The sequence below is a fragment of the Amborella trichopoda genome, chromosome 4 (assembly GCF_054954075.1).
Source record: "Amborella trichopoda isolate Santa Cruz 75 chromosome 4, AtrichopodaSantaCruz75HAP2 v2.0, whole genome shotgun sequence".
Classification (NCBI taxonomy): domain Eukaryota; kingdom Viridiplantae; phylum Streptophyta; class Magnoliopsida; order Amborellales; family Amborellaceae; genus Amborella; species Amborella trichopoda.
In genome coordinates, this window is record NC_142339.1 from 12595810 (window position 1) to 12611361 (window position 15552).

The following is a 15552-nucleotide window of genomic DNA, read 5'->3' on the forward strand; positions in this document are numbered from 1 at the left end:
AAAATAAAATTGTAATAGTTTGTCTATTGTTATTAATTTTAGACACTATAAATTTAACATGTAACATTATGAAAACTGGTATTTCTGCATTTAATTAAATTGTAATATTTTCGTCTATCATTAAGAATTTTTGATCGTTAAAGTTAGTATTTAAGTCTAGATTTCCATAAGAGAATATTATGCGTATAATATTATTTTTATGAAAATATTATGAAAGAGAAAAATCATTTGTTATGAGAGAATCATTATGAGAATCATCATTATAAGAATAATATTCTTTTTATGAAAACATTATGCGGATAATATTATTTTCATAAGAATATTATGAGAGAAAAATAATTTGTTTTGAGAGAATCATTATGAGAATCATCATTATGAGAATAATATTATTTTTATAAAAACATTATAAGAATAATATTATTTTTATGAGAATATTATGAGAGAGAAAAATCATTTGTTATGAGGGAATCATGAGAACATCATTATGAGAGAGAAAAACTATTTGTTATGAGAGAAAGAGCAAAGGGAGATAGAAAAGCCAATTGTGATAGGCTAATGAAGGGTTCATGAGAGGTATTTGTAAGTGAGGAGGATCAATCTTCATTTGATACATGTCAAACATGTGTCTTTTTTCTTACTTACATATGTGCCACCTCATGATACATCATTATCTTATAATAATACTTTATGACACATCATCGTCTTATAATGCCACCTTATTACACATCACTATCTTATAATAATGCTTTATGACACATCATCCTCTTATAATACCACCTTATGACACATCACTATCTTATAATAATACTCTATGATACATCATCGTCTTATAATGCCACCATATGACACATGACTTTATATTTAATTATCTTAACATAATTAAAACAAACGTGAAAAGGGAAAGTTTAGGGTGGTCCCATGGTGCATTCATAACATAGTGAACTATCATTCAAAATTAAAAGTATTTTATATTTTTTTATTATTATTTTTATTATTTTTCAATTTCAAAATATTTAGGGTCATCACACCTTCTCTCGTGTTTTAGTACTTCTCCATCAAGCCCAAATGTCACCCATCTACTCTATGTAGATGATAATCTTCTCTTCTGCGAAGCAAACCCAGCCCAAGTTGATTGCCTATGGTGCTTTCTACGTACCTTTGAACTCTTCACATGTGTGAAGGTCAACCTCAAGAAGACAAAAATGTTAGGAGTCCATGTGGCCTAGCACAACATCTGGGATGTGCAATGGAATCACTACCTTCCTCATACCTCAAACTCCCTTTGTGCCTAGGAAAACCTAGAAAGGAACTGTGGGATGATCTCATTCAAAGATTCACTTGGAAGTTGGCTCTTGGAAGGGAAGATTTCTATCTTTTGGGGGTAGAATTACTCTCATTCGAGCAACCCTGGTTAGTATCCCAATATATTATATGTCCCTTTTTTAGATCCCCATCTCGGTCATTCAGCGCTGGGAGAAATTAATGAGGGATTTTCTATGGTCTGGATTGGAGGGAACAAAGAAAATACTTCTAGTGGTCTGGGATATTGTTTGCTCCCCAAAAACATTCGGGGGTCTTGCAATAAAATATCCTAGAACCATGGATCTTGCCCTTCTTGGCAAATGGTGGTGGAAATTTTCATCCCCCTACCCACTCGTTTGGAAACATGTCATCCAAACGAAGATTATTAACCATTGACTCGTGGCAGTAGCTGGCGAGCTAAGCATGTTAGTGTCGCGAAGACTTCTAATCATCGGCCTATGGACAACAGAAGGTGAGCCAAGCATGTTAGTGTCACGAAGACTTTTAGTCGACGGCTTATGAGTGTCAAATGACGAGCCAAGCATGTTAACATTACGAAGACTTCTAACTTGGCCTATGGACAATAGAGGTCAAGTCAAGCATGTTAGTGTCACAAAGACTCCTTACCGCTGGCCTAGTAGCGCCAGAGGGCGAGCTAAGCATGTTAGTATCGCGAAGACTTCTAACCACCGACTTATGGGTGCCAAATGACAAGCTTAGCAAATTAGCGTTGCAAAGAAATCTAACCACCAGCCTATGGACAGTAGAGGATGAGCCAAGCATGTTAGTTTTGCAAAGACTCCTAACCGTCGGCCTATGAGCGCCAGATGATAAATCAAGCATGTTAGTGTCGTGAAGACTTCTAACCACGGCCTGTGAGCGCCTGATGACGAGAGCCAAGCATGTTAGCGTAGTGAAGCCAGCTTGATGATGAGGCCATGATCCCGATCGACCCTGTCATAGGCCTTTTCCCAGTCCAGTTTGATGATGAGACCAGACAAGGACCTGGAATGGATAGTCATGGGCTGTCAGGGCTCCATCTAGAATTTGTCTATTTGCAAAAAATGCAGATTGGGTTGGGGAGATAATTGTGGTGAGGACCTCTTCCAAACGAGAGGCATGTACCTTTGCCCAAAATTTTGTAGGATGAATTGTGGACGCTGATAGGGTGGAAATCTAACATTCTATGAGCTCCTCTTTGGGGACCAACACTAAAAAGTTGTAATTGAGAGCTAAGTTAAGTTTGCTCCTATTAAAAAGTCCTTGGAAAAAAGCATGGATGTTTGGCGTTGTGGTATGGGAACCCGTTTGGGCCGGGGGCCTTATCCTTTGGAAGGTCACTTCTTCTAAGGTGAAGGGTCGTTCAAGAGATGCAGCCATTGTAGGGGAGATGGCTTGAAATGCTATGTTGTCAAAAACTGGGCAAGGGTGGACATGTTTAGAGAACAGATTCTTAAAAAATCTAATGAAGAGACGACTAATGTGAGAGGGTTGGGTAAAGGAGAGAGGCCCTACTGAAATTTGGGTGATAGCATTACCCCTATGTCTCGAGCTGGCCGTCTTATGGAAGAAACTTGTATTCTTGTGTCACGACCCCGCCTCAGGCCCTGTCGGGGCCTGCCCATGCCAGTGTCAGGCCTGCCGAGGCCCCAGTTGGGGGCTTGACAGTCGAGATACTCACAAAAACATATGAGAGCGCACAAGAAGAAAGGGAAAAAAAAGAAAATAATAAATGAATACATTTAATAGAGTCCAACTTATATGAAAAATGTCTAAGGCCAACCGCCCAAAAGAAGAAAACTGAGTCAATAAAAAAATATAGACTATCTGACAGTATTGGCACAATGCAAGCATAACGAAAAAACGAAGAAGACAGTAGCACGCCTCCCAAAAGCCACTACTTGGCATCGATACCCATCACTTCTGGCTCTCAATCTACAGTGGTGAAACAACAGAATGAGCTACCAGGCTCAGTAAGCAGAAATTTGTTGTATTGATTTCATGCATTCTAATACATGCTATTAGATAAATTCATTTCTTATCTTACACATATCATGTATTCCTTAGTGGACAAATAAAAAAAGCATGATACATTAACCATATGCACATGATTCATATCAAGATCAACAACAATCTAAATTTAGTAGTTTAAAATATTACTACAATTAAATCTTAGATATGATTAAATAATCATGCAACCTACAGTAGAAATGCCACCACCGGGTTAGAAATGCCACCACCGGGTTAGTTCGATGCATAGCTCTCCTACCTTACACCCGCAGGAGAGACGCCACCACCGGGGTAGTCCGATGCGTAGAGCCTCACACATGCACACCACCCCAGCGCGCTTGGGGTTTTTGATAGGCATTGGCCTTGCAAGACACGACCTCATGTACCTTTCTGGCGAGAAAGTGTTACACTACCAAAGTGGTCCCAGTGAGTAGTGCCTCACATAAGTTTTTGGGGGTGCGACCACCTAAACACACACACTCCTAATTCTCGTCCTATCATAGAGAGCAAGGAAAAATAACAGCTGCAAGCACAAATATCTCATTAGATGATAACAGTAGTATGTTTTCATGCGCACATATCTTATCAAAAGCATGTTATCATGCATTGTTCATATAACAAAAGCATGTCTCTATGCACACATATCTTATCAAAAGCATGTTACCATGCATAGATCATATAATAGAAGCATGTCTCCATGCATACATATCCTATCAGAAACATGTCTTCATGCACACATATCTTATTAGAAGCATGTTACCATGCATTGATCATATAACAGAAGAATGTCTCCATGCACACATATCTTATCAGACGCAGGTTACCATGCATAGATCATATAACAGAAGCATGTTTCCATGCGCACATATCTTATCAGAAGCATGTCATGCATATAATCATATATTTACCGAAATAACCCAATCCTTTCTTGCTAATACCTGCATAGAAATATGCCACTGACATGGGTAAAGCTAAAGCAACAATAGTATTTATATCATTTGTAGGTGCAGCTAACTCCCCCCGAGGTAACTCTATGATTTTCAGAGGTAAAAGGGCGCCTGACCAGTTAGAAACAAAAAGAAATAGGAACGTAGTTCCAATAAAGGGAAACATCAACATGTCAAGGGCATGCTATACATATAATCACACAAAACGCAAACATGTCTATAGCATGTTATACATATAATTACAAGAGACATCACTATGTCATATTATCATGCTTATCAATTCAAGAGATATTATCATGTCCATAGTATGATACATATCAATGTAATAGACATCTTTATGTCATTTTACCATGCTTATCAATTCAAGCGACATTATCATGTCAATAGTTTGCTCCATATCATGCTTATCAATTCAAGATACATTATCATGTCAATAGCATGCTACTTATCAATGTAATAGACATCACTATGTTATTTTATCATGCTTATCAATTTAAGAGACATTATCATGTCAATAGTATGCTACATATCAATGTAATATAACAAGAAACAGATTGCATAACAAGCAGTGGAGTAACAAACAGGCACTTGTCTCATAATAAGCAATGGAGTAACAATCAGGCACTTGTCTCATAACAGGACACGTCTTGAAGTTCTCAAATTATAGTTATGACTGAGTAAATGATCAGGGTAGATAAGGAAATTATAGGCCACTGCTCAACAGTACAAGTTCACGGATTGAGTGTGATAGATTTTGCTCGTGATGGGACAAGTTCAGGGTCCAAAAACACTATTTTTCTGGTTTTTCCAGTAGGACCTTTACCCACTAAAATGAACTTAACTTCAAAAATACACAACAATAGGTCATGAGACCTATTTCCAGAGAAGCTAAACCCATAAATGCACAACTTTCATTTAGGAAGTGACACCAAATAAAAGACCCAAGTCTGTCAAACTGCCTGATTCTCTAGGGGTAGCTTCTGTTTTATGCAGTAGAAACTACAAATTGACACTCCATTAGAAAAACGACTATAACTTTCAAACTATAGGGAATTTTATCATGAGGCCAGAACCCAATTTAAACAAGACTCATTTTTTTGACATTATAGAGTGGTTCATCTCGTTCTAATGAGTTTTAGTCAATTAGGACATGTCTATTTGTGGAAAATCCCTCCTGAATCCCTCTTGGAGAATGAGAAAGTGGCATCCAGGAAATCTAAAATGTTCACACCGCTATTCAAAAGAACAACATTTCATGAGAAATCAGCATCATCAAGAATTCAATTCTCAGATCCATCATACACTCTTATAGAAGGTAAAAGACGTTATAATAAGTCATTATAAATACTAAATAATTTTGGAAATTCTCAATCAAGATTATGATGCTTTTAACACTATCAATCATCAAATCAAGGTCGATATTTCTACTTATTTAAGAAAGAGACCGTCGAACACCGTCCAAGGAAGAGGAGAAGCGAGCCAAGAGGGCGAGAGCGGGAGCCAAAGACAAGGGTGATCACCTAGTGCACTAAGGGGGAGAGAATGAGCTAGCCAAGGCTCAAGGGTGAGGATGAGATTGATTATAAGAGAGATGAGACTAAATTAAGGGGTTTAAATACAATTGAGGATGGTCATGCCCATTTTTAAGGGAGAAATTGGCACATGTCAATCGTGCATATGGGGTGGTGTTTATGTGCATGCATGTGTTCGTAGCATGAATGTATGACGGTTCATGTGAATATGCATGAAATGGGTATGAGGGTGCCACATGGCACACATGCACATAGTGTAGAGATTTTATGTGGCCATGGGTATGTATGCATATGAACATCATGGTGCATGTGGGTGTGTGTGGGTGCCACATGGCACTCATGCATGTGTGAGATCATCATTAAGCATGGGTGTGTGTGTGCATGTGTGTAATGATGGTACATGGGTGTGTGTGCATGAGTGTAATGATGGTGCATGGGTGTGTGTGCATGAGTGTAATGATGGTGCATGGGTGTGTGTGGGTACCACATGGCACTCATGCATGTGTGATCATCATTAAGCATGGGTGTGTGTGTGCATGTGTAATGATGGTGCATGGGTGTGTGTGCATGAGTGTAATGATGGATGGTGCATGGGTGTGTGTGTGCATGAGTGTAATGATGGTTTATGGGTGTTGATTGACTAAACATGAATGTTGGAATGCGTTGCCCCACACTTAGAAATGCATGCTCGCGCGATGCGGTGGTCTGAATTTTCGAGCGTGGAATCAACAGTAGCTCGGAATCAAGCGTGTCGCGTACCGTTGAAAAGTTTGAGGTCTCCTCTACAACAAAGACCCTAAGCGGTTCCAAACCGGCGAGTTTTACACCAGTCGAGATTTTTAGGCGGCTACAGAGTCTGACAAGGTCTGAAATCGAGATCGGGCAAAAATTTTAATTGGTATGAAAAACATGAGGACAACATACATAAATAAAGCACGATAAAAATCTCAATCCTTACATCATCCCCCCCTTAAAAGAGATTTAGTCATCTAAATCATGTACCTAATCATCGAACAACAGGGGGTACTTCGCTCGAATCTCATCTTCCCGTTCCCAAGTCGACTCCACCCTCGAATGATATTGCCATAATAGGACCTGAGGAATCTCCTTGTTGCGTAACACCTACACCCTCCTATCCAGTATCAAAACTGTCCGTCAATGAAGGTCAGGTCCTCTCTGATCGATAAAGGTTCATACCTCAGGACATGGGATGAGTGGGACTGATACTTTCGCAATAATGATACATGGAAGACATTATGGATGTTTGCCAACTCGGGTGGTAAAATAAGTCGATATGATCTTGCAAGGTTCGATCTAGTGCGGGCTCAACTTTCCTTTCTTGCCGAACCTGATGATGCCCTTTGTTGGCGACACCTTTTGGAAGACCCGATCCCCCACCTCAAACTCAAGGTCTCTCCTTCAGTTATTGGCGTAACTCTTCTGCCTACTCTGAGCTTTGCTGAGCCTCTCTCGAATCAATGCTATCTTATCTAAGGTCACCTGGACAATATCTGGCCCCAAAAGCCTTCTTTCACCAATCTCGTACCAACAGATGGGTGACCTGCATTTCCTTTCATACAGGGCTTGTGTCGTTGACTTTATGGGAAGCTGGAATGATTGAGAGTTTTCCTATAATAACAACTTCCAGCTAGTATTCAGATGGGACAACGCATTCCAACGCTTATGTTTAGTCAATCAACACCCATGCACCATCATTACACTCATGCGCACACACACACACCCATGCACCATCATTACACTCATGCACATACACATCCATGCACCATCATTACACACATGCACACACACACCCATGCTTAATGATGATCACACACATGCATGAGTGCCATGTGGCACCCACACACACCCACATGCACCATGATGTTCATATGCATACATACCCATGGCCACATGCATGCATACATAATGAATCTCTACACTACGTGCTTGTGTTCTATGTGGCACCTCTCATACCCATTTCATGCATATTTACTTCAGCCCTAATACATTCATGCTAGGGACACATGTATGCACATAAACACCACCCCATATGAACGATTGACATAGGGCAATTTCTCCCTTAAAAATAGGCATGATCATCCTCAATTGCATTTAAACCCCTTCATTTAGTCTCATCTCTCTTTTAATCAATCTCACCCTCACCCTTGAGCCTTGGCTAGCTCATTCTCTCGCCCTTAGTGCACTAAGTGATCACCCCTTCCTTGTCTTGAGCTCCCCCTCTCGCCCTCTTGGCTCGCTTCTCCTCTTCCTTGGACAGTGTTCGGCGGTCTCTTTCGTAAGTAAGTAGAAATATCGACCTTGATTTGATGATTGATAGTGTTAAAAACATGACAATCTTGAATGAGAATTTCCAGAATTCTTTAGTATTTGGAATGAATTATTAGTGCTTCTTTTACTTTGTATAAGAGTATGATGGATCTGAGAATTGAATTCCAGGGATTTTACATGTTTTACATGGTGCTTTTGACTGATCAAAACTCATTAGCACGTGATGAAACCACTTTGTAATGACAGAAAAATGAGTCTAGTTTAAATTTGGTTTTGGCCTTATGATAAAATTCCCTATAGTTTGAAAGTAGTCATTTTCTAATGGAGTGTCAGTTTGTATTTTCTACTACATAAAACAGAAGTTTGACCTGTAGAATCAGGCAGTTTTACCAACTTGGGTCTTTTATTTGGCGCCACTTTCTAAATGAAAGTTGTGCATTTCTAGGTGTAGCTTCTCTAGAAACAGGTCCCACGACCTAATGTTGTGTATTTTTAAAGTTAAGTTCATTTTAGTGGGCAAAGATCGCTCTGGAAAATCAGAAAAATAGTATTTTCGAACCCTGAACTTGTCCCGTCTCTAGCAAAAGCTCTCCGTGGACTTGTATTGTTGAGCGGTGGCCTATAATTTCCTTATCTACCCTGATCACTTACTCAGTCATGAGTGTTATTTGAGAACTTGAGGACACACGTCCTATTATGAGACAAGTTCATGATTGTTACTCCACTGCTTGTTATGCAATTTGTTTCTTGCTATTACATCGATATGTAGCATGCTATTGATATGATAATGTCTCTTGAATTGATAAGCATGATAAAATGACATAATGATGTCTATTACATTGATATGTAGCATGTTATTGACATGATAATGTCTCTTGAATTGATAAGCATGATAAAATGACATAGTGATATTTATTATATTGATATGAAGTATGTTATTGATATGATAATGTCTCTTGAATTGATAAGTATGCTAAAATGACATAGTGATGTCTATTACATTGATATGTAGCATGCTATTGACATGATAATGTCTCTTGAAATTATATGTTTAGCATGCTCTGGACATGTTGGCATTTTTTTTTATTATATGTATAACATGGTCTGAACATGTTCATGTTTCTAGTGATTATTTGTATGACATGCTTATGATAAGATATGTGTGCATGGAGACATGCTTCTTTGATATGATCCATGCAAGGTAACATGCTTCTGATAAGATATGTGTGCATGGAGACATGCTTCTGTTATATGATCCATGCATGGTAACATGCTTCTGATAAGATATGTGTACATGGAGACATGCTTCTGTTATATGGTCGATGCATGGTAACATGCTTCTGATAAGATATGTGTGCATGGAGATATGCTTCTGATAAGATATGTGTGCATGGAGACATGCTTTTGTCATATGATCTATACATGGTAACATGCTTCTGATAAGATATGTATACATGGAGACATGCTTCTGTTATATGATAGATGCATGGTAATATGCTTCTGATAAGATATGTGCGCATGGAAACATGCTACTGTTATGATAGGATGAGAGTTAGGAGTGTGTGCTTGGGTGGTCATACTCCCAAATAATTACGTGAGGCACTACTCATTGGGACCCCTTTGGTAGTGTAGCGTCCTATCACCAGAAGGGTACAGGAGAGGGCCATTGCCTATAAAAAACCCCAAGCACGCTGGGGTGATGTGCATGTGTGAGGCGCTATGCCTCGGACTACCCCGGTGGGGGCATCTCAAGGTCGGAGCGCTACGCATCGAACTACCCCGGGGTGGCGTTTCTACTGCATGTTGCATGATTATTTGATCATATTTGATATTTAAATACAGTAATGTTGGAAACTATTAAATTTAGATTGTTGGTGAACTTGATATGAATCATGTGCATATGATTTATGTATCATGCCTTTATTTGTCCAATAAGGAATACATGATATGTGTAAGATTAGAAATGAATCTTCTAATGGCATGTATTAGAATGCATGAAATCAATACGTCAAATTTATGCTTACTGGGCTTTGTAGTTCATTCTATTGTTTTACCACTGTAGATTGAGAGCTAGGAGTGACGGGTATCGGTGCCAGGTGGTGGCTTTTGGGAGGCGTGCTGCTGTCTTCTTGGTTTTCTTGCTATGCTTTCATTGTGCCAATATGGCCAGATAGTATTTATTTTTTGATTGACTCAGTTTTCTTCTTTGGGCCGTTGGGCCTTAGATGTTCTGTATATAAGTTCGACTCTATCAGGTATATTCGATTTTTTTTCCCTTTCTTCATGTGCGCTCTCGTATGTTCTTGCGAGTATCGCAACGGTCCGGCCCCCACCTACCAGCCCTAGGTAGACCCCGGTAGGGCTCGGGACGGGGTCATGATAATTATGGTATCAGAGCGACCAGATTAGGATTCTTGGCTTAGGGTTAGAAGGGCCCTTAGGTTGTTTAAGAATAGGCTAGTAACTAGTTTCTGGGTGTTCATGTTTCAGATCAAGATGCCAAAGGCTCGTGCCATATTCGAATGTGAGTAATGGGAACACTGAGGTTTTCGGGGAATTCTTTAGGACGCTCAGGGCCATGGCTCAAGTTATGAAGGATTGTATGCTGGCCCCAGCTGCCCCTACGGTAGACCATTTAGATGGTGGGTTAATTTAAAGATTCAAGAGACTTGCACCACTAGCATTCTCGGGGCAGGATCCTTCCTTAAGCCACTTTATCCTAGACATCTGGTACCAATAAGTTTCTTCTTGCTTAAGGATCGGAGATAGGGTGACTTTTGCCTGGAGCCTTTGTTCCCTTCCTGAGGGTTAAGAGTTCGGTATTCCTCCAGGTTATCCAAATCTGGGATGATGGTATTTAGATTTCTGATCGGGACTCTAAAGTTAGATCTTTGCAGTGGTTAATAAATAGTCTTCGCAATTCTTACCTGCTCGAGTTGTTCTTTGATATTCCTAAGCCCATGGCTGTGTCTCGGTCTGAATCGGTAGGACTCACCCACACGCAGGAGGCGCATATGAGGACGATCCTCAAAAGGCGCAAGGGGCCCTCGACCAGTTTGCTACTCTTAGGGTACGAGGGGCCTAATTGAACAATGATCCATTGGCAACGACGTGGTTTGGATTAGCTAATTTGAAATCCGACATGTCTTTTGAATAGATTAAATATGATAGAAGGGGCAGGCTCTATGAAGTATGCCCATGTACATTACGGGGGCTATCAAACAAAATGATGGCATGTAAAAAACGCCCAAAGACGAGAAAGTCATGCTGAGCTTCGACGACATATCATCCCTCTTCCAATGAAGGGCCTCCTCCTATCAAGCTTCCAAAAATGCCGTCAAGTGAATACTAATCCTCATCATGTCACTCGAAGTGTGACCAAGGCTCAAAAGACTTGACTTGTGCCAATAGGCGATCATATGACCACATTTGAATCGATATAGCTGACTTCATTGGCCTCAAATAGTGAGCCTGTCGGTCCACTAACAGATGGACCTATATAGCAAGTGTTGGTTACGGGAGGAGTAAATCACACCCCGGTAGTCAAATGAGATGATACACCCTAAGGGCCATGCTAGCCCAAAAGTAAGCTGAACTCCAATTGCAAGGTGCTGAACTTAAGGCGCCAAGAGCAGCCTGTGCAACAGCCGCCTCTGTTGATCCTTCGGGACAGCAGTCATTTCAACCTCGTTGCAGAAAATCGACCGAATCACGAGCTTGTCTCACAATTGCCTCCACGACTTGCAAGTATTAAGACGATGCGGGATCTGGTGATGGAGAGTTTACGGTCGTTGCATCTTCCTAGTGTACGATCAATCACCATCGTATGTCAACATGATACCCTATGCCCAAGATATCAACGTCCGAAGTTCCCAAAATTTGATGGGCATGGTTCACCTCATCAATACCTCGCCCACTTTGTATCGGTCTGTGCGGATACCGTCAGTGACAAGTATCTCTTGATACGGCAATTTGTCCAATCCCTATCAGGACCAGCCTTCATATGGTACTCACGACAGCTTGCAGGGTCTATGCTCACATGGTGGCAGATGCAGGAAACCTTCCTAGCACACTTTCATAGCACTGAGAGAGATGTCAACCTATACGAGCTTTTGAATACCAAGCAAAAATATTATGAACCTGTGCAGCAATACATCGACAGATGGTGAAATCTCAACATGGGACAGGCCACTCCATTGCCTAAATTACGAGAGGAGCATATGTGCATCAAGAATATGAGACTAGAAATCGCTATACATCTCCAAGCCTCTAACCCATGGACCTTTAGCGATTTGGTTTCCAGTGAAACCTCAAGAGCCTCATGAATGGGTTTGGTCTTGGTCCGAAATCAATAACTATTAGGAAAATTCAAAACAAATCAAACCAAGACCTCCATGACGACCTCGATAGTTGCTCCAAGAGGTAAGGGAAAGGGTTACTCGCCTCCCAAGAACTTACGACTCTCCACAATCGTCAGGACGAAGAGGTGGACAAGGAGGAAGACAATGAATGTTCCGTGTGCATCTTGAAAAGACTTATTCTTTTGACAAGGATGAAGTACCTGAGACATTGGAAATTTGCTTGCAACCGAGACAATCACACTCCCTACGCCAAAGTACCCAATCAAGTCGGACAGACCAATCAACCATACATCATCAGATGCTGGGACACATAGTTAAGGACTGCTTCCCCTTGAATGATATTATTGAAAATCTTATCAAGGAAGGAAAGCTTAAGCCCCGATGAGTAGGGATCAGCATCAGAAACTGCGGTGGCCAACATGGTAACTGTAGTTGTTAATGAGTGCGAGGCCTAAAGCACTAAAAAGCTCCCCCTATCGGAAGGATTATACTTTCGACTGAGGTGCAGTGCAGTGCCGTACATCTACGAGCAGATTGTCGTCTCAGAATTGATCGCCCTGCTAAGGTAAGGGAAGAAGGGTCCTGCAAAGAAAGGCCAACTATCAACAATCGCCTTACTGCCCTTACCAAGGCACTCAAACTCATGGCCTAGAAGACTGCTGGCCAATGAGGGACTTGATACAAGACTTTATTGACCAAGGGGTTATAGCTCTGTCATATTCTTCCCCAAACCTTTAGGCCTGCCAGCTGCACCATTTGCACCCTATGAGGTGCATATTGGAAAAGGTTGAAGGACTTTATTGACCGAGGGCTTATTATAGAGGTGCATTTACACCCTATGAGGTGCATATATTGGAAAAGGTTGAAGGACTTTATTGACCGAGGCTTTATAGAGGTGCATTTACACCCTACGAGGTGCATATATTGGAAAAGGTTGAAGGACTTTATTGACCAAGGGGTTATAAAGGTGCATATATTGGAAAAGGACTATTGACCTATGAGGTGCATGTATTGAAAAAGGTTGAAGCACTTTATTGATCGAGGGGTTATAAAGCTCGGTCTTATGCTTCCCCAAACCATTAGGCCTTGCCAGCTGCACCATTTACACCCTATGAGGTGCATATATTGGAAAAGTTGGAGGGCTGTCCTCACCTAAAAATCTTTGAGCTATGCTGAGAATATTCGGGAACCCCTAACTCTTTGGCAGATACTGATAACGTGTCAGAGGGTGGGTGGCATCTATAAGCGAAAAAGAGAAGAAGTGGATACAATTTGAAGACTTGAGAAGAGTGGGGTTGGACTCATTGAATGCCGCCCTAGCTTTTGCAAATACCCGCAGAGCATGAGGAGGTTTCGCCCTCCTTAAGACATACCTTTGCACATTAAGGAAAGAAACGGGCGAAAAGTGTGGAAAGAGACAACTCACAAATAACTTTGCTTCCATCCCCAATCTTGAAGGATTTTATGCCTAAAGCTCTTATACTAGAAAACCTTGATAAAGAGGGGGTGACGAGTGATGCCTCTACCAATGTCCACATGCAATACGACATGGGTAGTAGAAGTTGATACCGAGCCCCTGGCTAATGCTTGGGAGGAGAATTGCCGAAATTAGACCACCAAAGGATGTCAGTGCATCTAAAAAGGCGGAAACGCCCGTGGAAGTACAGACCTAGGGTTGCGCCGAGTGTCCGAAAGGCTAACGGTAACAATGAATTCCAGAAGGTTGCTAACAACTTTGAAACATTAAGCTCAAGCTCTTCCTTTAGATCTAGCTCTGTATCAGAATTAGAAAGTGTATCAAATTGATTATATCCTTGAGGCTCCTACTAATAGCCTACCAGAACTACGCTTATTAAATCCTTACCATATCTTTAAAGGAACCCTCTCCCTCAGCCACAAAAACCATATATACTCTATTTAAAAGAAAATCACCAGAATCTATAAAACAATTCCTACAAACTTCTTCTTTTAATCAATATCCAATACCTGCTACAGTAGAACAACTCTTCTCTCTCTGTTTGCCAGAACACCTACCCTCACTGGAAAATGGAGATTATTCCCACATCCATTTTGTAGTAAGAAGACTAGCTCTAACATTTCATGGGAGAGATGGTCTCCCGGTTTCTTCCAGGTAGCTCTTCTTGACACAAGATTCTTAAAATATAAACAGGCTTGTATGGTTACTATATCAACCACCTTAAACTGCAGAACAATATTCATAACCCTTGTCCCAAATTTCACCATGACCCTAGCAGATCCAAACATGTTAAAAGCCCTAAAGGTGATGATACAAATAGCCGGCGCCTCAATGGTTTCAGACTCCCACATAGCCACCCTCCATTACCAAATGGCCTATAGGGTACAAAACCATGCACCACAATTACTATTTCCAAATGAGCTTAACCCAGACAAAGCTTTATTCATTAATGTAAGCGAAACAGCACCCTGTCATACCTTTGTCCCAAAACAAATTCCTAGAGAGGAGTTGAGGAACTTCTCCCAAACAAATGGGTCACCTATTATAAAAAGTTAAGAGAACCTGAAGAAAAACTGATCTAAGCGACTAACCCCGTATATTTGACTATAGAAGACAGATCTCAGATTTCCAACAAACCTCCTGATAAATCCCACACAATCCATATTCTCAACAATGATGATGATAGCACCTATAATGGCCTTCAAAAACGATGGAATGCCCAACTACTAAGGGAAAACAAAAGATGGTCATCAACTGTTTGACCCCTATTGGGAGTGCTCAGGGTGTATCTAATATCAATATGATTTAATGGACGAAGATATTAATAACCCTCCCAGAACAAAAACCAAGAAAAAATCAAACGAACAACAACCGAGAGAAAGATACGAAAATGGGGATCCTACTGTAGGAACTCTTGGAGAACCAATAGGAAGATATGAATTCCTAGTAGAATATGGAAACCCCAAACCGACTCAGCCAAAAATGATAACAAAAGAATGTGCACCACCATCATATCAACCACCACCACCATATCAACCACCTGATGCACCTATTGCAAACACCCCTCCTTTAAGACCTTATTACCATGAAGCCTTAAAACTTATCAATCTTAAAGAAAAAATTGAAATGCCAAA